Source organism: Lissotriton helveticus, chromosome 3_1 (assembly GCF_964261635.1).
Source record: "Lissotriton helveticus chromosome 3_1, aLisHel1.1, whole genome shotgun sequence".
NCBI classification, from domain to species: Eukaryota; Metazoa; Chordata; class Amphibia; order Caudata; family Salamandridae; genus Lissotriton; species Lissotriton helveticus.
In genome coordinates this window covers 1876449060-1876471786 of record NC_136061.1, presented here as the reverse complement: position 1 = coordinate 1876471786, position 22727 = coordinate 1876449060, and the positions used below count along the sequence as shown (strand labels likewise).

The 22727-nt window shown below is 49.1% G+C and overlaps 1 protein-coding gene across 10 annotated transcripts in view; it reads right to left on the bottom strand.

Moving 5' to 3' along the window:
• The window catches only part of PPP6R3 (protein phosphatase 6 regulatory subunit 3), a 1896334-nt gene that overhangs the window by 316107 nt on the left and 1557500 nt on the right, over positions 1–22727 (bottom strand). The window lies entirely within an intron of this gene.

Here is a 22727-nt window from a genome sequence, read left to right as displayed (position 1 = left end):
CTCTTGGGTTTTGTTGGTCTAGATAAACCAGTTGCATCTCTTCTAAAAAAGAAAGGCGTTTATCAGTACTTTGTTGTCCTTCACCTTCACTGAAATCTGTATCAGATTCACTAGCCGTCACGTTTAAAGTTGTTTGAATTTGTCTTGTATTTCCTTTTATTTGTTGTTTCAATGTCTCGAAGCGTTTGGCGAATGTTAGAATAGTTCCACTCTCATAATCATGCTCATCTCGTCTGAATTTGCGCTCTTTTCGTTCTGCTACCTTGTTTGAAACTGAAGAAATGGAAAGAAGATGGATTACTAACGGAACAAGAGATGAAATTCTTGCAAAACGAAACGCCGGTAATGCCCACCATGTACTTTCTGCCGAAAGTGCATAAAACTCTAGACAATCCGCCTGGGAGACCAATCATTTCCAGCTGTGATTCATTGTATCAGAATGTCTCAATATTTGTAGACAGTATATTAGCACCCATGGTCACCTCATTAACCTCATATATAAAGGACACGGGAGACTTCCTTCGAATATTGATGGACACCCAATGGCAGCACAATTACATGCTAGTTACGATCGATGTGGTGTCATTATACACTTCTATCAATCATGACATTGGACTCAAGGCGATAAAGTACTTTTTAAAACAAAAACCAATCGCCCAATTGAAATACTGCAACATGATTTTAGACATGATTGAAATGTGTCTTAGGAATAATATCTTCCTATTCAACAAGGAGGTCTTTTCACAAAAATGTGGGACGGCCATGGGAGTTTTCTTCTCTCCAAGCTATGCGAATCTAGTGATGGGGTGGTGGGAGAAGACCATAGCTTGGAGAGAAGAAAACGACAGCCATACAGCCAAGATACCTCTCTGGCTGAGATTCATCGATGACCTTTTTCTCCTGTGGGATGGCATAGAGGCGGAGTTTGTGACCTATTTCAACATCTTGAACAACAATGACGTTGGATTAAAATTCACCTATAGCATAAGTTCAAAAGAAGTTGTTTTTCTGGACACTAAAGTATATGTGGAAGCAGAAAAAATTTAAACAACTGTCCATCGCAAAAGCACAGCGACAAACAGCATCTTACATGGGAAAAGTTTCCATCCCAACAGCATAAAGAAAAATATTCCCTACGGTGAATTTATTAGAATGAAAAGGAACTGCTCCAAACAAAATGAGATGAACTTGAAGTTCAAAGATACGAAAACCCGCTTCCTAAAAAGAGGATATAAACATAATGATATCAGACAAGGAGAAATGAAAGCGAGAGCAATCAAAAGGTCTGATACTCTCATAAGGAAGAAGAGTCATAAGGATGAGATCCCTACAAAAGAACCAATAAGAATGGTTATGACATCCAGCAAAGAGAGTCCAAAGATACAAAAATCCCTGAAAAAATACTGGAGCATCCTAACCAAAGATCCCGATATCGGGAAACAACTGGGAAAATGGCCACAAATTTCCTATAGAAAAGCTCCATCACTATCGGACAAATTGGTAAATAGCCACTTCATCAACAAACGCCCGGATGCATGGCTCCAAGAGCACCAGAAAGGATTAAGCAAATGCAGCGTGTGTAAAGCATGCAAAATTGGGAAGAACATTAAGAACATCATGGATCCACAAGGGAAACTTTTTAAAATTGAAGAGAAGATCACATGTAATACTACACATGTAGTATATTGTCTAGAATGTGAGTGTGGCAAGAGATATATAGGCAGCACTACGTGCCCCCTCAAGAAAAGAATCTTAGAACACACCAGGGCAATACAAAATAAGGACCAAACTTATGCCACATCAAAACACATGATGACACATCCTGGTAAAACTTGGGAGAACATGAGGTACTTTGGGCTAGCCACGATTCCAATAAATGAACGAGGAGGAAATCGAACATTGAAACTGAGAAGATTGGAATCAAGGTTAATAATAAGATTCAAAACAAAGATCCCGTTGGGTCTTAACGGGGACGAAGAGCTATATGTACACCTTTAAGGAGAGAGAACAAAAACCAATAATTAACATCAAGAAAGAGACAATGTCATAAGTGAAAAGAAAAATGTAATAAGAATAAGAAGTTGTAATCAGGAAATTCCAAACAGAAAAACAATGGAAAATGAATGAAAAAGCACTGAGCTTGAAAAGCATGGATGCATGAGAACTTGGACATTTGTTTATCCTTTAATAAATGTATAGGTCACTGAGACCATTACGAAAAGGATAGACCATATATATATAAAAAATGGAACGGACTATAACAAAATCACCTGATACAAACACAAATTCCACCCCAATATGATAATGTGATTTATAAGTATAATTTGATAATTTAGAAATGAAAAAATAAGAAAACAATAAGTAATTTATATTTTTTCACAATTGGGTGTATACACTTCACACTACATATCCCACAATGCATCCTAATGTGCAACTGTGGAAAAATGTATTTAATGTAGAAACAGACAATGGACTATTGACAAATCACACCGTGAACAAGCCCTGTCGGGTGAAACGCGTTGGTGAAGGGGGAATGGCACTGAAATAAATCTTTAACCTTAAGGTCCGTGGAGTGCGTGTTTTCTTTGGCGTGTTTGGTGAAGCATATATATATGTATATATATATTTTTTTATAAAATACCTTTACAAAGTATATGACTTCTTCACACACGCATTTGCGTTGTAATGGCATGCGTGATAAAGTCATATGCATTGTAAAAGTTTGAGGAACTATGGCTTTGCCGAGTAATTGTCGTGCGTTGTAAAAAATGCAGAGTGATGGTATGCTGGATGAAGGAATGCGGGATAACATCATATATTCCCCTCTAGTCAGTAGGGAACACCAGGGATGAACAGGAGACCAAAAGTACCCTCTGGCGTCCGTTCCAACGTTGGGTGACGTAAGTCCGGCTCTGGGTCCAACTCATGGTTGAGGATGGAGACTGCCTCGATCATGCACCCGGTCGACGCCGGGAGAGTCGTCTGGATCGGCAACAGGGAATGTCGAGTAAGATTGATCGGCGTCAATCTGGATCCAGGCCTGGATTTGTGGTAGACCATCTGCATCGAAGGCCCAGGACCCCCAACCCGCTCTGCAGGGCCCAAAGGTATGCCGTCAGTCGGGATGCCAAAAGACTAGGTGCAATGTCTCATAGAACTGCCCAAGTTGGGCTGGGGACGCTCCGGCTCCCGGAAAGGGTTTGAGGCATTGAGTCGTCTCTGGAACAGACACCGGAGAGGGAGGGCACACAGATATAAGAAAGCCCATCTACAATGAAATGTCTAAACAAAACATGGCATCTCAATATTCCACAGTACATGAAACACATTAACAAAGACAATAGTCTGAGATTTCAACTCCATAGGGTTATAGTAGCGATATTTTAGCAAGAGCGCCTACATCTCTCAGGCATATGATATCTATGCCTCTACGGACGGCCAGTCCTCACGTATCTTGGTGTGCTTCTGTGGCAACTGCAGGATTCATTAACTGGCAATTCTAGGACCATACAATAATCCAGCTTTTCGTGCCCGGTCACATTTCCACCAGTAATCCCAAATGCAAAAAGCATTTTTATACCAATTAGATTCCACATCAACGATAATGTGTAAAGGGCATCCCAGCATGCCACTCACGCTGGAAAGCACCCCCTGCTCCAAAACTTGTGTTCCAAGGTAGTCCCATAACCCAGGAGTCTCCAACCTCACCTAAGACAATTAGGAGAGGAAATTCTTCCAAGGAATCAAAGCTTGTGATGAGTAATGAAACTCCTGTGGAAGTATATCAGCTGTATCAACCAAAATGAATTAGCCACAGCTGCCGCTCATGGAGACATTCAGTCCTCCGACTTCTTTCCCACATTTATTTGCCAGGCAGTGCAGAGTAGGTTGAAATCTCACAAGTGTTGGACACCAAGTGGAATAATGAAGAGTCTGGAAGTTCAGTCAGGTCCTTAAGTCTATTTGTGTGGGACATGAAAGAGTTGTAGGAATGGAAACAATCCTGCTTACTCGTGTCATCTGAGTCTTGCAAAATATATCTTGTAAACCCCTCACATAATGCCCCCACTATAGAAATTCTATTTCAGCCCTGATTCCCCTTCAAAGCAGCAACCTCCTGAAGCCTAATCTCCACCCACAACGTGGTTTCCTTGGTCAGTCTATCCTGTCAACCCAAGGCTTAGAGTGTTTCGCATTATATCTCCAGCACTCGATGGATCCTTGTAGGGAGGGTTATTTGTCGCTCTACCTCCATACAGGTAATGAACAATGGATATTGGTCACTGCTCATCTTTCAGTGGCATACGCAGGGTCTGACTATGGCGATAAAAGCTAATCATGGACTACAGTCAAGTTCACCACTCTAGAATATAATTGGACAAAAGCCACACCAATGCCACCGTCAAAGGGGGTTTTATTACATTTAATCACGGTATCTTCATAACCTTACTGCCCCACATGAATCTGATGATATAATCCCTTTAAGTAAACTGTGTGGAATTCTAAACAGATGGTGTGACGGAATGGGCACTGCTCATGTAATCCGCCCGGATGTTTTTGTATTTTTTATTGTGGTTGGGCCTGCCTCACAACTTGTGACTCATCCACAGTAAACATACGGTAAACTGACTGCATGTGTTTACCATCAGTGTCTGCCTTTTAAATTAAGGCTGCTGCAAGGTGGTAAGGAGCACTTGGCTGGTTACATGTAAGCATGTGTGCGCATGCATGAGGGCTGTTCGGGTGAGACTACCATTATAACCTGTCGCAGAGCATACTATGCAGGGTTATATACTGGCCTTCCAATATTAATGGACACTTACATGGAAAGTCAATGTAGTTTACTGTCTTGTTGGCAGTGACGCTTTATTATACACATAGGGAGAAATGTACCTTAGAGTTCAGTTTCGCTTCCCTTTAGCCTCCAAAGTCCAGTGAGGTATCTAACTGGAGCAAAAGATATGCAACAAGATCAAATTTGCAAGATACAAGAAGGTATTTGAACAACTTATGGGTCATCCAAAATTGGCATATTTCTATATCTCAGCTCAGGATCATAGACAATGCCTTTTGTCACCCTTTTGGGCCAAGTTAAGTATACTGCTCTCCAGCAGACGGAATAAAAGCCTCCCCACACAAAGGGAGCACGTAATAGTGCTTCACTCGGCTTCTGACGAGGAAGGGGTTGTTGAGAAAACCTGCATCAATCAATTTGCTGTCACACTGCACCAGGGTTTGGACAACTCAGGCTCACAGAATAAACGAGGGAGCCCAGACCGCTGGAGCCAACCCAGGAGAAGGCCCTCTTTGAAGTTTTGGTGGGAAAGGCCCTGGCAGTGATTGCAATGAGGCTCCCAGTGGAGATGTGTAACTCATGGATCGTGCCATTTTGAATAGTCCCAGAATGCTATGCAGGAGGGCAGAGACTGGTTGGAGAGGCTTTGTGGCACCCCAGGCCTGGCCAGGGGAGCCTGGCTTCTAGAACATTCCACCCTACTTAAAAAGTCTTGCAAAAGGGGGTGAGTGCTTTTTGTTGGAGCCGGACATTGGGACTGGAAGGTGGCAGCCATAGGCTACTGGAAGGCCGAACTCTCTGAAGCTCTCTGGATTAATGGGTCTGCCTACAGTTGCCCCTTGGTACAGTGAGTCTCTCTCTAAAACCAGGGGAAATGGTTCCTTTACAATCCCCAAGGGCTAGATCAGGAATGGGGGGGCTGGGAGGGGGGGGGGGGGAGTGAACTTTGAACTTCTGTGCCACACTAGAGGAGAGAATCATCAGAGGCAGAAAAAGGATTAAAGGCTGGCACAGGGATCCAGTGGAACCAGCTACCTGCAAAGTGTACTACCTTAGAGGCCAGCAGACCTGAGGAAAATGCTCCAGGTTGCTAGGGCTTGCCATCAGAAGCAAAGTGAGCCCAAGACTGCAAACAAAGCGCCAATGGGCCAGAGATATTCAAGGGAGAAGGATTTGACCTGATCTTCAGGGAGTACACCGCATGTGGAGTTCGGCCACCCCAGGTCAAGAAACCCCGCGGTAGGCCAGGGGTCGGCATAAGGATCAACTCTGAAGTTTGGCCTTTGGAAGCAGCGTGCATGGGGAACTCCCCCCAGAGCTTCGGCGATCAAAACTCCTAGGCTGATTTCCATACACAGGGAGCCTGGGACCCCCACCACCAAGAAGGGGAGCTTCATTGAACAGCCTACCCAACTTTGGAAAAAAAAGGCCTGGGACCCCACGCGCAACTGGCAGTGAGAGCGCTCCCATTGCACTTCCAGAGGAGGGGAGGGGGGGGCGGGGGGGGGAGGGAGCCTGGGCACATCATCTCTGGGCCCCGATGAGCCAAGGAGCCAGAGGGAGCACCGCTGCACCCAACCCCAACCATGATGGGCCTGATCCTTACTCTCAGTGCCTGGGGGAAGCAGGGCAGCCACTAAAAAGGAAAACTTACTGCCCGGAGAAGGGCTTCCGGCTTCTGCAGCAGCACAGAAGACAGCCGGCTGAGTAGGGAGCCGGCTCCACAAGCTGTTCCCAACTTAGGTCATGTGGGTGCTAATGTGGGACCAGGCATCCCGTAGAAAAAAAAATGGCCTGATTTAAGTGTAATGTATGTGCCCAGGATATAAATTTATCTTGAAACATGAAATGTTTAGAGCCCTAACAAAGCAAATCACCCGGCAAAAATACTGAAATTAGGGGTAATGTCTAAAGTTGTAATTACAGTTTTGTGATCTCAGACAATTCATTAAGCCCATTGTCCCAACATCGGTCTCGCCTGAAAAATAAGATTCACTGCACCCATTGTGGAACACTTAGTGTCCTCAAAACTTCTATACACTGATTTTACCTGGACGGTTTTGTTACAAATAAAGACAAGCATTAAAAATGCAACAGGTCTCGCCTTTGATTAAGTTAAAGCCATTTGCGTTGCTATAGAACACCATTAGCAAAGCAAATGGCTTTAACTTAATCAAAGGAGAGACCTATTGCATTTGTAATACTTGTTCTTTATTATTGCATAGGATAGCACCTTGAAATACATGAATCGAGAATGTGCTCTATGCAAATACCACTTGCGTTCATGATTTAATAGAATATTACTGTTTCAAGTTCTAAAACTATCGCTTTAAATAAATACCTCTCAATACATTGATATTATCGGATGCACTAAGGTGAAACGCTTCCACATGCTGCAGCAATGGAAGCTACGCCCCTGCTAGTGCGTGGTACAAATATATGGCAGCTGCTTGTGGGAGAAGGCAAGTGGCTCTGTAGGGGTGTTCTATGGTATTCGGAGATGTGGAAGCTCGGAGAGGCGGCTCCAAAACACTGGGTAGGGTAAAGACTTGTGCTGGCACCATTTTCATCAAATACATTGTATTACAGTACACATATGGCATATTTCTTAGTTGTAGAGTAGTGGATAACAGAAGCCTTTAGTTCTCTGGATACACCTCTCTGCTGACAGCACACGCGTCTCAGCTGAGTATCACTGCGGAGCAGATTTCTAGATCAATGTAAAACTTCAAGTATTCACGCCTAACTCATGCCAGGCATCCAGGAAGTGACGGTCACAAGGCTAATGACCAAGCAAAGGATGTGAACTGAAGAAAGAAATTGGCTTGAGGGTAGGGGGCGAGGGGGGACATCGTCACGCGATTGGACTCGTGTGGCCAGGGTAAGAGCCTGGAATGTGATCCGAGAGAACCTACACTGCCAGCTAATATCGCATGTGATTTCTGGATGACTGAGCTACTGAGAAATTACCCCCAAACAGAAGCCACCTACGTTCCTGCGCCTTGCGGACAGCCTCGCTTTTTCCAGACTCTCTGAAGATGACGCGGGTCAAGTTGGCAATCTAACAGCTTTTTGTGGACTAGTTTGACAACTACCCCAAGCAAAAGGAGCGTAGATGTATTCCACCGTGACAACTTCGGAGGCCCTGCCCTAACCACAGCCCTGGATGCAGCGAGATTGGTAGCAACGCCCCTTGGCTCAGTGAGTCAAGAGCTTGCTGCCGTCTGCACCAACAGGGTAATCTGCTTTTCATCCTTGCGAGGCCTATTATAAAGTGTCAGAGGCGAGACCCATTGGCTTTTCCAATGGTAATTCTTTAACAGGACTTTGACAGACACTGAAGCAAGAGCCTCTGAGGGGCGAGGTGAATGAAATTCCAGAAACAAGCAGGAAAACGTTTGGCCTAAAAAAGAAGCTGCGCCCTAAACATTAGCTCCCTGGTTAAACAGCAATGCAATCAACTCTCACTCACGGGCCTTTATCTTTACCTCCATTATCTTCTAAGAGAAGCAAACGCAGAGGTCTCACCCAGGTCCATGTACTGGTTTCGCGGGGGCACATGTGCATGTGAGCCAATGTGGCAGTTTTGCCCCCCCCTGGGTGATATCACAATGGCTCCTGGGAGTTTACCCCGAGATGTGTCTCTCAGCATTGGGAATACTGTGTGCACGCTAGTGTAAAGGTGGGGATACTCTAGAATTCGGCCTCATGACGCAGACTCAAGGGGAGAAAGCAGGCGCCTGTGAAGTCCGTGGGTGCATATCAATCTCTCCTTGCACGATCTATTGATGAACGTTAGGGGAGAGGATATGGCGTAACAGCTAGAGTTTCGAACTTTGGAGCTGGGCCACAGTGCAGGCTCAACATACTGTGGTTCTGGGCAAACTACTTAATTTCTCTGTTTCTACCAAAGATAATAAAAATATCCTTGTTGTGAGAAAGTGCCATCTTTCTTGCATTGGTATGCCCCCACTTTTTGCTGAACTGCTGATGTGCTTTAACTGAGTGTGCCCTGGGCTCCTGCCAACCAGGTACCCAGTGCCTGTGTTCCTTCCCCAAAGCTGTATTGAAACAAAGCCCTATTGGCATCTCTGGCCACCTATTAGCCCCTAGTAAATGGTACCATAGGTGGCCAGGGCCTGGTGACCAGAGAAGACCCCTAAGGGCTGCAGCACTTATTGTGCCACCCTTAGGGGCCTTGTACCCTGATACCCACACACTGCCTTTGCAGGATGAGTGTCTAGGTACAGAACTAAACAGAGTCAACACGGCACACATTCCTGTGTGCCATGCCCTCACAGAACCCACTGCCCTGGCATACATCAGTTACCCCTGTAGCTGGGTGCCCTATGCCAGTGGTGTGGGCACAGGTACATGAGCCCTGTGCCCCTACAGTACCCAGAGCCATTCCTGGGCACTGTAAGTGCAGTGATGCCATTAAGAGAATATGGTGCTGGGAGGTTGTCATTACGAACTTCACAGCACCATAATGGCTACACTGAAGACTGACAAGTTTGGTACTAAACTTCTCAGCACATTAAACCCGCACTGATGCCAATGTGGGATTTAATGTAAAATTCACCAGAGGGCATTTTAGAGATGCCCCCTGAAAACCTAACCTACAATACACATCTGGTCTGAGTGGCTGCAGAGGCTGCCACACAGCAGAAATGCTGCTGGACCCCCGGGTGGAGAGCCCCCCGCTCTCCTGGGCCTGCAACAATGCACATCCTGGGCGAGGTGCTAGGTCTCCATCAGGATGGGCAGGGGGAAGCTTCAAAGGCATGCCGCCTCTGTGAGCTTCTCCAGACCATTTGCTGTACTCAGCAAATGGCCCCAACCCCCACTCTGGCGGGAAGACTGGCGGGAAACCCCACGTCAGGAGGGGGGGGGGTGCCAGCCTGTGCCAACGCCACCCCTCAGGTGGGAGAGGCAAGGTGAAGCACAACCTTGGGCTCCGGCCATCTTGAAGATGGGGAGCCCTACCCAATCACAGCTAGGCTCCTGCCCCCCCTTCCACAGGAGAGGAGCAGGCTAGGGGGTGTACCCACCCCAGAACAGGGGCCTACTAGTCCCTGCCCTTGCCCTTCCTGTAACGCCCCTAAATGTAGTATTTAGGGGCACCCTGAACTTTCCTTCCTCAGATCCTGATAAGAAAAGAAGAAAGAAGATCAAGAAGAAGAAGACCCGCCGTGCAGCTGCTAACAGGACGACACCCACTGACTTGGCCACAGCCCTACCGGCCGGTCTATCCTGGAACCTGCTCCTGCTTAATCCCAGCGACTCCTGCGGACAGCAACCTTGGGACACCCGGAGGACCTGCCTGCCTTAACCCTCTTAAAGACAGGGACTCCCATAAGCAGAGGCTCTGCTTCAACAACCAACCCCTGGTGCCAGCCAGGAAGCTCAAGACCTGCCCACTCTGCACCCGCGAAGCCTGGCCCATGCCCGAGTGATCCAAGACCACGAGGACATCCCCTCGGCGGCTGGGACCCGAAGTCCAGTGCCCAAAGACCCTGGGACGAACCAGACGACGCCTGCAGCCTCAGAACCAGGGGCCCCTCCAACCGCGACCAGCCGAGGGTAAGATTTCCTGACACACAGACACCACTGCACCCGGCGACCCCCTGTGCCTCCTTTTGGGGTACCTACCTCTTCTCCAGGATCCCAACTTACCTATCGAAGTGGTGGTCACACCTGAAGAATCACCGTCTCCGAGTCTGTAGCCTTTGTTCACTTTTTACCTTTCCCACTGAACAACATTGAGCGCCCGACGGCTCAAAGGCACCCTGCACCCAGCCGTCTGAGCGCCCCTGGCAGCGCAACCTGTGCCCTATCCTACTTCCCCATTTGCCCTGAGCAAGTGACCAGGAGCCCAGCTCCCACAGCCGCGAGGCCTGCTAGCCATCAGCCACCAACCGGAGGCCCCCTGCCCCTCATTGGATAACTTTGGGCCTAACTACCTCTGCACCCGGCCGCCCCTGTGCCGCTGAGGGTGAACCAACTGTACCTACCTGAACGTGGGGGACCCCTGAGTCTATGCCCAGAACCCTAACTTCCCCAGCCGAGTACTCACCATTGAAACCAGTAACTCACTTACCTGCCATTGGATAGCATTGTCTGGTTTGACTCGAAAAACCTTCAAGTCTGAAATTTTGAAAACTTAAAATATTCCCATAAAATCAGCCGAATCCCGAAGTACTCACCTGTGATCAGGAGAGAAGCCAGTACTGCATCTTGTTGCCCAGTACTGAAGCGCAAAAGTAATCCTAGTCTGGTTTACTAGTAACACACAATTTACTTACCTTCGGTAACGATATATCTGTAAGAAACAGTAGTTACTATTAGATTCCTTACCGCAGAATATTCCCAGGCGTCAGACTGGATCCGGAAACTTTTGCGCAGCAGTACCCTTGCGCGTCGGTAGGTGTCGTCTGCAGCTCCGCGTCCGTCGTCTGCATGATGTCGCCGGAGTACTTAGACGCCGCCCTCGCGCGCTGAAGTCAGTTCTTATACACAGCTTTTCCGCGCCAGAAACGCAAAGCCATGATAAAAACCAACACTGGTGCCATGAAACTAGGGCCCTGAAAGGGGATGACCTGAACCCTAGATATCGGTTCGCAGAACGGGGAGGATGGGTGGGGCGGTAAGGAATATAATACTAACTACTATTTCTTACAGATATATCGTTACTGAAGGTAAGTAACTTGTGCATCTGAAAGGAATATGATACTTACCAGTATGCATCTGTTCTTGGCATGTAGGGCTGCTGACATTTATATCTATGCATAGATCGCCGCCTAGTGTTGGGTCCGGATGATTGCACCTTGTTGTCCTGGAAGAGTCTTTGAAGTATCACGAGAAAGGTGGCTCCTCCCCTGGACTACAGTGTGCATGGGCATCCACTCCATGTTCAGATTGTTTTAGCCATTGTGGCAGAGATGGAGTATGATACAGTAAGTGATGACCATGCGTTAGAATGAGTGTAAATGCTACAGCTGCGACAGGCACCGGGGAGGAGGGCGGGCGATATAAATGTCAGCAATCCTACATGCCAAGAACAGATGCATACTGGTAAGAAGCATATTCCGTTCGAGGCATGTGGGCAGCTGAATTTATATCTATGCATAGAATAAATAGCAGTACCCTCCTTATTGGCGGTTGCCCGTGCCAGCTGCAGCAGTCGGAAAGAGTTCTGAGAACAGCCTGACCTACAGCAGCTTGCTGTTTTGAGTGTACATCCACGCAGTAGTATTTGGTGAATGTGTGTATGGTGGTCCATGTAGCTGCTCTACATATGTCCTCTAGAGGAATGTTACCTAGGAAAGCCATGGATGCCCCCATTTTGCGTGTGGAATGCGCTCTTGGGGGAACTGTTAATGTGCGTTTAGCCTTTTGATAACCGATCTGTATGTACTTAACAATCCATCTGGCTATACCTGATTTAGAAATTGGATTGCCTTTGTGTTGTGGAGAGAAGGCAACGAATAGTTGTTTAGTTTTCCTGAAGTCTTTAGTTCTGTCTATGTAATACAGGAGAGCCCTTTTAACATCAAGTGTGTGTAGTGCTCTGTCTTCCACTGAATCAGGATTTGGGAAGAATACAGGTAGTTCGATAGTTTGGTTAATGTGGAACTGTGAAACTACCTTGGGCATAAACTTGGGGTTGGTGCGCAGCACAACCCTATTAGCATGAATTTGAATGAAGGGTTCCTGAATAGTGAGGGCTTGCAGCTCACTAACTCGTCGTAGTGACATAATTGCGACCAGAAAAGCCACTTTCTATGTGAGAAATTATATTTCACAAGAGTGGAGAGGTTCAAATGGTGGGCCCATGAGCTTGGTGAGGACTATGTTGAGGTTCCAAACCGGCGAAGGCGGGTGTCTTGGAGGAATGACCCTTTTTAGTCCCTCCATAAATGCTTTAATGGCTGGCACTCTGAAAAGGGATAGGTGCTGTCTATTTTGAAGATAAGCCGCCATTGCTGCTAAATGTATCCTGATGGAACTATACGCTAGGTTACACCTGTACAGGTGCAGCAAATAGCATATGATGTTTTGCGTGGAAGTATCAAGTGGATTTATGTTATTGTTGGAGCAATAGATAACAAAACGCTTCCATTTTGCCGCGTAGCAGGCCATGGTGGTGGGACGCCTAGCTTCCTTTATGATGTCCATACAGTCAGGAGGTAGATGGAGGTAGCCAAACTCTATGACCTCAGGAGCCATATTGCAAGGCTCAACTGCTGCGGATCTGGGTGCTAAATGTCTCCATGGCTCTGAGTGAGGAGACGGTGTGAGTTTTAGGCGCTGGTGGGGAACCACGGAAAGTTCTAGGAACGTGGTGTACCATGCCTGCCTCGCCCACGTTGGAGCAACCAGGACGAGCGTCATGGAGTGTTGCCTCAGTTTGCGTGCCACCAGCGGTATGAGTGGTGCTGGAGGAAAGGCGTACGCAAATTTGTTCGACCAGTTCATCCATATCGCATTGCCCTGAGACTGCGGGTGTGGAAACCTGGCGGCGAAGGCGCGGCATTTTGCGTTTTCGTGTGTGGCGAAGAGGTCCATCTCTGGATGACCCTACTGCTGGAGCACTGAGGGATTTATCTCCCACTCGTGCATTTGGTGTCTGTGTCTACTGAGCAGATCCGCCATCTGGTTGTCCTTGCCCGGGAGGTGTTCCGCCATGAGGAACATGTTCCTCTGAATGGCCCACTTCCATATGCACTGTGCTAGGTGTGACAATTGTGGGGAGTGTGTCCCTCCCTGCTTCTGGATGTAATAAATGGCAGTCATGTTGTCCGTCCGGATCAACACGACTTTGTTGCAGAGATGCAACTTGAATGCCTTCATTGCCTTGAAGATTGCCATCAGTTCCAATAGGTTGATGTGCATTTTCTGCTGTTGCGGTGTCCATAGCCCCTGCACTGTATAGTAGAGGACATGCGCCCCCCAGCCCTGGAGAGATGCGTCCGTCGTCAGTACTATCTGTGGCACAGGCTCTTGGAACGGTCGTCCCCTGCAAAGGTTTTGTGTGTTCCACCAATGCAGAGAGTTGTATGCACGACCGGTCACCAACACTAGGTCTTTCAGCTGTCCATGAGCCTGGTTCCACTGTCGTGCCAAGCATTCCTGAAGCGGACGCATGTGTAGCCTTGCGTGGGGGACTATAAAGATGCAGGAGGCCATCATGCCTATTAGTTTCATGAACACCTGCGCTGGGAGTGAGTGTTGTGGCCTGAATTTCTGAATGAGCACTCGCATGCTGTTGACTCTCGCTGAGTTTGGTTACGCTGTGGCAGCGAGCGTGTCTATTTCCGCGCCTAGGTACTGCTGTACATGTGCGGGTTGAAGATGGGACTTTTGGTAATTGAGCGAAAATCCCAGACTGTGTCGGGGGTGAATTGTGCGGTACATGTGGTCGGCACACTGCTGGGCTGACTTTGCCTGTACAAGCCAGTCGTCCAGATACGGATAGACATGGATGTGTTGCCGCCGAAGATGCGCGGCAACTGTCGCCAAGCACTTTGTAAACACTCTGGGGGTCGTAGTGACCCCGAAAGGCAGGACTTTGAACTGATAATGCTGGTTGTTGATGGTGAACCTGAGATACTTTCTGTGACTGGGGTGAATGGGAATGTGGAAGTAGGCATCCTTTAGATCTAATGTTGCCAGGAAATCTCCTTGACTGAGCAACGGCAGAACTTGCTGTAACGTTAACATGTGAAAGTGTTCTGACAGGATGTATTGGTTTAGAGGTCTGAGGTCTAGAATGGGCCGCAGAGACCCGTCTTTCTTTGGGATTAGGAAGTACAGTGAGTACACCCCTGTACCCTGCTGTTTTAAAGGCACGAGTTCTATGGCGCCTTTTTGCAGCATGGATATGACTTCCTGCTGTAATAAGTGCATGTGCTCGGCGGACATAGGACGGTGCCTTGGGGGTATGTTGGGCGGGGGAGGTCAGTTCTAGACAATAACCGTGTTGTATAAGTTGTCTCACTCACCTGTCCGTGGTAATGCTTTCCCAGACTGGCAGGAACTGCTGGAGTCTCCCCCCGACCGGTGTTATATGGTCAGGGGGCAGTGACAAGACGTCACTGCTTGTTAGTGGTGGAGGACCTGGTGTTATTATTTCCACGTCCTCTGCCTTTGCTGCTGTTCCCACGGTATCCACCCCTATTGTTCTTGTTATAGGTGGTTTGTGTGCCCTGTGAGAAGTTGGCCTGATATATGATGCTCACTAGTTCTAGTGATCACCTTGTATCAGTCCAAACAACCCTTATGGTGATTGGTTGTAAGTCAACCTTATAGACCAGCTATCCTAATGTTAGCATGGACAAAGCAGTCTTAGGCTAAACTCTTTTAGCATGTGAAGCCAGCTGTTTTACCACAATACAATCCCTTGAATACCAGATGAAAGGACACCACACAGGTTGTTATGAAAATAAACAGTACATTTATTAATAACAACACCTCTGAACTCTTTATGTGGTCAGAGGGCTAAGCACATGACAATCTCTTACGAAAAACACTACAAGTTGCACAAAATTACAATGGTGCCCTAGGGGCACGACAAACCATATACTAAGTAAGTGGAATGTGAGAGTCGATAAAAGGAATGGCGCTGTCCAGAGGCTGTAGGATCGATGGGACCACGCTACACTAACTTCAGGTAAGTAATAGGAGGCCCACGGAACGCGTGTGCGGAGTGTGAACTCACACGCGAGATGCGTAACAACGTCTATGGACAGTACAGTTCAAGTAAAAGGTGAGTACGGACAATCCTGACTAGGTAGGACTAAAACGACTGTGGAACGGGACACTAGGACAGTTAAACTACCCTTGAGCACCGAAATGCTCTCGTTACCTCACCCACGGGCTGCGGGTGCATAGGTGCCAAAGTGTGTCGGGTTTTCGCGTTGAAGTCAATGGAGCCTGAAAGATAGGATGCTGCAGGCAACCAGGAGGAAGATGTCCGGTGCGATCCAAGGGTGGATCGGTGAAGAAGAGGACCTGAAAGCAGAGGGGACAGTGTTCAAAGTCACTAGCCAGTGACCGGTGTGGAACCAGGAAGGAACCAGGTGCTGTCGTCGCGATCAGGTGAAGAGTGGACGCTTGACTCTGCAGCCACGTGGACCAGGAGGTGTCTTCGACGACCAGGATGGAGGCACGAGCTGTCCCACGCAGGTTCTCGCTATCGGCGGTATCGGATCTGGGATTGGAGCAATAGGCCTTGGCAAAGGCAACCCACGCGGTGAAGGGAAAAGACGTCTGGTGCGGACTAGGAGAGTCCGGGGTGCCCCTCTTTTGGAAGGGAGCAAGGGCCAGTCTGGAGCAACCAGACCAGCAGAAAAGATTCAAAGGTTCGTCGTCTAGGAGGCCACTAGCCAGCCGGCAAGTGACCAGACAACGCGTCGAGCAGCAGACAAGCAGAAGGGCCCCACGCAGATCTCGTGGATGCTGGAGGGCTGATCTACGGTGCAGGGGCTGCTCGGGGCTGGGGCTTCTCAGTCCCCAAAGCACTTGGTCGAGTTTACCTCGGGAGTGGTGCTGGAAGCGAAGTGCAGGTTCGTTCAAGATGGCCGGTCCCACGTGTCTCGTCACACCCACGGGTCTCAGCTTTGCTGCAGATGTGAGTTGAGGTCGGAGAGGTTTGGGAATCCGGGTCTCGTCGGTCTCTGAAGTCTGGATCCTCGAGGGAAGACGACAAAGTGAAGCCGCTGGACGCTTGATGGTGCCTGCAGTTGCAGGGTGGACACTCCTTGTCCACAAGGGAGATTCTTCAGTCTTCTGTGGAGCAGAACGTCGAAGGCCAGAGTTTCTTCTTGTTGAATAGTTCAGGATAATCTAGTTTGGAATGGGACCAGCTCCTACCTTTATTCTCCTAAAGGGGGCTGCACTACTGACTAGGTCCCTCCCCTGGGTGGGACCAGGAAGGGGGGTGGTTACACCCCCTATCTTTTGTCCGGTTTCCCACCAGAGCTGGGGCTGGGATGCCCCAGCAACTGGTTTGAACCGGTGTATGCACAGGGCACCTTGTGTGCCCCAGGCATGTCTCATTCCTTTCAGGCCTCCCTACCTCAATACACAAAATCCTGTCTGGGGTGGTGCTAGCACCTCCCAAGGCAGGAAACTCTTTGTCCAAGCCATCCTCGCTGGAAGGACTCCCAGCAGCAGGAGGTCAGACTTGTGTCTGTGGTGGCAGCCTCCATTTTGTGATGCTGAGGCTCGAGTTAACTTTAACCGGGGTTCACAGTTACATACATGTTGTGTCCCTCTAGAAGGGTGGAATGCTACCCCCGTCGCCAGAATTGGCGAGGGGGTAGTATTCCAAATCGTATGACACCTTACTCGACATGTTTTGATAATGTTATACCAGAGTTAGCATTTAACCGCAAGGTTGATAATGCACTTAAGAGTATATGGTATAGCGTTATCATGGAACAGCTATTAGGACTTGGTTCCGCAAGCTGCAAACGGGCTCAGCTCATGCCAGAGCACCATCTCACATAATTCCAAGCACTCTGCCTTCAGGATTGATAAGGCCTTCCATAGGAGTGACTGATAGGAATATATGTGTCCATTTTAGGGTTAGATATAGGTATACTATATCTACAGCAAAGGGTGATTACACCACCTTGCCCCAGCTGTCATGCAGCCAGTTGTGTCATGTTTAGATGGCCAGCCAGGGGTGGCATAATACATGCTTCAGCCCCTGGTAGGCCCTGGGTACACCTATGCCCTGGGTACAGGGACTGATAAGGTGGCCCAGTACCAATTGGTAAATGCACCTAAAGTACATGGATGTCAATTTAGAGAGAGAACAGCTAGGCTGTGGGTCTGATTAGCAGGCCCACAGCCAGGGAAAGTAGTAAACCAGTGAAGTAAAAAGCAAAAAATCTGGGGTGACCATAGGATTGCAGACCCCACTCTCCTACATGCCCCCCTTGGTGTACTAGGCTTGTTGCGACGCTTGTCCTCTTGAGGCTCCCCTGTTACCGGAGCGACAAAAGGAACCGCCCCTGAACTGCTGAGACTGCAGAGCTCCCATGGATTTCGCAGTTTGTGTCTTTTTTAATCTTTTCAAGAGTGGTGTCCACCTCCGGACCAAACAGGAAGTCAGGGTTTACTGGCTGATTGAGCAGGGTAGTTTGGATCTCAGATTTAAACCCAGAGATGCGGAGCCAGGCATGCCTCCTGAGCATAACGCTAGTGTTTATGGCCCTAGCTGCTGTGTCGGCTGCATCTAACGCGCACTTAATGGACGCGTTGGAGATTAACTTCCCCTCTTGTATAAGCATTTCTGCCCCTTCCTTATAAGCATCTGGCAGGTGTTGCAGTAACTGCTCTAACGTGTCATAGTGTGCCCTGTCATATCTGGCTAACAGGGCCTGGGTGTTGGAGATTCCCCAAATATTAGCAGCTTGAGCTGCCACACGTTTTCCAGAGGCCTCTAAGATCTTGGACTCTTTGTCCGGAGGAGGAGCATCACCGGTTGTCTGAGAGTTTGCTCTTTTGCGAGCATTAGCCACTACTAAGGAGTCTAGTGGGAGTTGTCCCCTGATGTAGGTAGGATCCACAGGCGCAGGCCGGCACTTCCTCTCAATCCTTGGGTTCACCACCCTTGCTTTAGAGGGCTCTTTCAAAATGTCACTTGCATGTTTGAGCACACCCTTGAGCATAGGCAGAGATTTTATAGACCTTTCTGAAGTGGAGAACGTATCAAAAAGAAAGTCTTCCTCTACTGGGTCAGCGTGCATATCTACGTCATGGTTATGTGCCGCCCTCTCAATCAGTGCGTTGAACGCAGCAGTATCTTCAGTAGGCGAAGGCTTGATAGCATATGAAAGAGTATCAGGGGTGGTGTGTGGCTCAGCAGGGTCCACAGTGTCAGCCCACGGCTGGGACTCATCTTGATCAGTATCTATGGGATAGTTAAACTGGTCCTCATTGTCCCCTTCTTCCACATCCTCAGTGACATTTGTGGGAGAGTAGGTATAGTCCTGATCATATGATTGCATGGTCTCAAAAAGAACAGGAGAGGTGGTAGAGTCTCTTTCTTTAGCGGTATCCTATAATGTTCCATAGGCGTTTCAGGCCTGATTCTTTGCTTGTAAAAGGTGAGTCAACCCGATTCGGAGTCGATGTAGAGTTTGGACTGGTTGTCGTGGGACGGTGGCTGGAACACAACGTCGTCCGACCGAGGCTGAGTGGTTGTGGCAACCGACGGCGACTTGGAAGAGTCGGTAGCCTGTGTATGTAGAACCTGTTTAGGCCGTGCTGTAGGGGGTAGTCCGAACTTCATCGGCGCCGTAAGCATCGGCGACGGACTGACTTTTTTCGATGGCGTCGGTGTCTTAGATTCGACCGACTTCGACAGTTCAGTGCGTTTGAGGCCGTGCGTCGATTCGAGCCGTTGCTGCGGTGCAGGAACGCCCTTGGTCTTCGACGCGTTCGGGTCTTTCGATCCCACTTTCGTCTTCGGGTCGAAGGCCTTGACCAACAGTGGCTTCTTCGTCTTCGGATCGATGGTCTTTTGGGCCTCGAGTCCTTCGGAAGAGCCGCCATCTTTGGATCCGGCAGTCGACGTCGACGGGAGCATGACATGTTTCACTGCAGACACAGGCGTAGTCGATCCGATCTTCGGTTCAACGCCCCCCCCTCGACCCCGAGGGGTCGACCGTACGTTTCGACTTGGAGTGTCCCCAACTCGTCGAATAGACGGTTTTCTTAACCAGTGTCGTTGGTTTCGGTTTCTCCACTGAGTGTGGTCGATCTACCGATGGCTCTTTGGAAATGTTCTTAGTCGGGCCTTGAGGCGGGACTAGAGAACGGTGTTGAAGATCTTGGCTAAGGCCTTCCGGCGATGCCTCGACCTGAGCCGTGGAAGAGTCTTCATGAGGCCCCGCTACAGCGGTTGGGCCTAGCTCCTCGCTTGAGTCGTCATCAACGGCTCCGATAGGTTGTACGTCGTCCTCTACCTCGAGGATGTCTTCATCATGGACGTAGAGTTCTTCCTCGTCCTCGTTGTAGGTGGAGTCTGGCTCCGAGTGCTCCGGATCCTCTTCATGTACATATTCTTCGTCGTCACCACCGAAGATGTTCTCCGGGTCCGCTGCCGATTCTCGCGCAGACTGTCGTGCAGCGCATCAAAGACGGAGAGTTTTCTTCGACCTGAATTTCGAACAGGCCATACAGCTGTCTTCATCGTGGTCCGGTGAGAGACATTTGTTACACACCGGGTGCACGTCGATGTGTGGGTATTTAGAGTTGCAGACGGGGCAGCGCTTGAACGGGCTCTGTTCCATCGTCGAGGGCCTTTGGTGTCGAAAGGCAGAAAAGTCTTCCGAAGTCCAGTTGAAAGAATTGGAAAGGTAAAAGGCACCGAACGAAAGACAATACCGACGCCCCTAGGGCCTTTTGGCCTCGAAAAAGAGTAACTAAAATATATACCAAACTTGAGTTAAGAAGTACATCCGAACCCAATGGCGGATAAAAACAATCTGAGCATGGAGTGGATGCCCATGCGCACTGTAGTCCAGGGGAGGAGCCATCTATCTCGTGATACTTCGAAGACTCTTCCAGGACAACAATGTGCAATCATCCGGACCCAACACTAGGCGGCGATCTATGCATAGATATAAATTCAGCAGCCCACATGCCTTGAACGAAACAGGTTAGTATTAGATAACTTACCTTAGAATAGATACCCCAGCAATACCAACCCCGGTGGTGGGTCTGCAAACCAATAACCACACCAGAAAGTCCTGGAGGACGGAACGGCCAAAGAAGCCATCCCTCCAGACTTGGCTGTCCAGGCAGTAGTGTCTTGCGAACGTGTGCAGCGAGGCCCACGTAGCTGCCTGACAGATGTCCTGCAAGGGGACTCCTCGGCCAAGGGCAGTGGTAGCTGCCGTGGCCCGAGTGGAATCAGGAAAGCAGTCTTAAGTGTAAGAAGACGGAGAGGACAGTTATGAAGAGGCTCAACACGAGTGCACATCAGGTAAGTCAGAACCAGGTTCAAGTCCCACTGGGGCATCACGAAAGGAACAGGGGGAAACATATGAGTGATGCCCTTCAAGAATCTATTAACAATCGGGGACATGAACAAAGAAGGCTGATCAGGTAGCCTCAAGAAGGCGGAAAGGGCAGAAAGGTAGCCCTTGATAGTGCCCAGAGCAGAGCCCTGCTGGGCAAGAGAAAGAAGGAAGTGGAGAACCTCAGAAAGGGGGGCAGAGAGTGGATCCACAGCCTTTGCTGTGCACCATGCCACAAATCTGTTCCACATGCAGGCGTATACCGACTTTGTGGAGGGACACCTGGCTGCCAGAATCACATTACAAACTTCAGGAGGCAAGTCAAATGGCCTCAACTGTCCCCGCTCAATCTCCAAGCATGGAGGTGGAGATTTAAACAGGTTCGGGTGGAGGACCGTCCCCTGCTGCTGCGACAGAAGGTCCTCCTGAAGAGGCAGACTAATCGGGGGATCGACAGACATGCTGAGTAGCTCTGGATACCAATATCTTCGTGCCCAGTCCGGAGCCACAAGGATAACTTGAGCCCGGTCGGGCCTGTTCTTCTTCAGCACTCTGGGCAGAAGAGGTATAGGCGTACAACAGACCGCAGCTCCCCTCGCGATGAAAAGAGTCTCCGAGCGAGTGCCGCCTTGGAAATTCCAACGTGCAGAACTGATGACATTGCGCGTTCTCTTCTGTGGCGAATAGATCTAACCAAGGCTCTTCCCACTGCTGAAAGAGGCCTTGCGCCAGGTCCGAGTTCAGACGCCATTCGTGATCCATCATGCACCGACGGCTGAGTTCGTCCGCCCTGGCGTTCAGGGAACCTGCCAGGTGTTGAACTACTAGGGTCACGCCCTGATGTTCCAGCCACTGCCAGAGGCGCAGAGTCTCCTGGCATAGGGTCCACGACCACACCCCGCCCTGTTTGTTGCAGTACCACATGGCGGTGGTGTCAGTGAACACCTGCACTACACTCCCCCGGACAGAGGGGAGGAAAGCCTTCAGTGCAAGCCGAATCGCCCGCAGCTCCAGAAGGTTGATGTGGAGCCGGGACTCCGCCGGAGACCAGAGGCCTCTGATCTCCGCCTCTGCCATGTCGCCCCCCAGCCCTGGAGGGACGCGTCCGTCACAACTACGTGCTCCGGTTGGGGTAGGGAGAGGGATCTGCCGCTGATCCAATCGCGGTCCGTGAGCCACCACTGCAACTGTCTTGCAGTGCCCTCCGAGATCAAGACATGGTCGGACAAGTTGCCCTGATGCTGGGCCCACTGAAACGTCAGGTCCCACTGCAGAGCCCGCATCCGCCACCGGGCGTGATGCACCAAAAGGATGCAGGAGGCCATTGTGAGAAGTTGGCCTGATATATGATGCTCACTAGTTCTAGTGATCACCTTGTATCAGTCCAAACAACCCTTATGGTGATTGATTGTAAGTCAACCTTATAGACCAGCTATCCTAATGGTAGCATGGACAAAGCAGTCTTAGGCTAAACTCTTTTGGCATGTGAAGCCAGCTGTTTTACCACAATATAACCCCTTGAATACTAGATGAAAGGACACCACACAGGTTGTTATGAAAAATAAACAGTATATTTATTAATAACAACACCTCTGAACTCTTTATGAGGTCAGAGGGCTAAGCACATGACAATCTCTTACGAAAAATACGACAAGTTGCACAAAATTACAATGGTGCCCTAGGGGCACGACAAACCATATACTAAGTAAGTGGAATGTGAAAGTCGATAGAAAGAATGGAGCTGTCCAGAGGCTGTAGGATCGAAGGGACCACGCTACACTAACTCTAGGTAGGTAATAGGAGGCCCACGGAACGCATGTGCAGAGTGTGAACTCGTACGTGAGATGCGTAACAACGGCTATGGACAGTACAGTTCAAGTTAAAGGTGAGTAAGG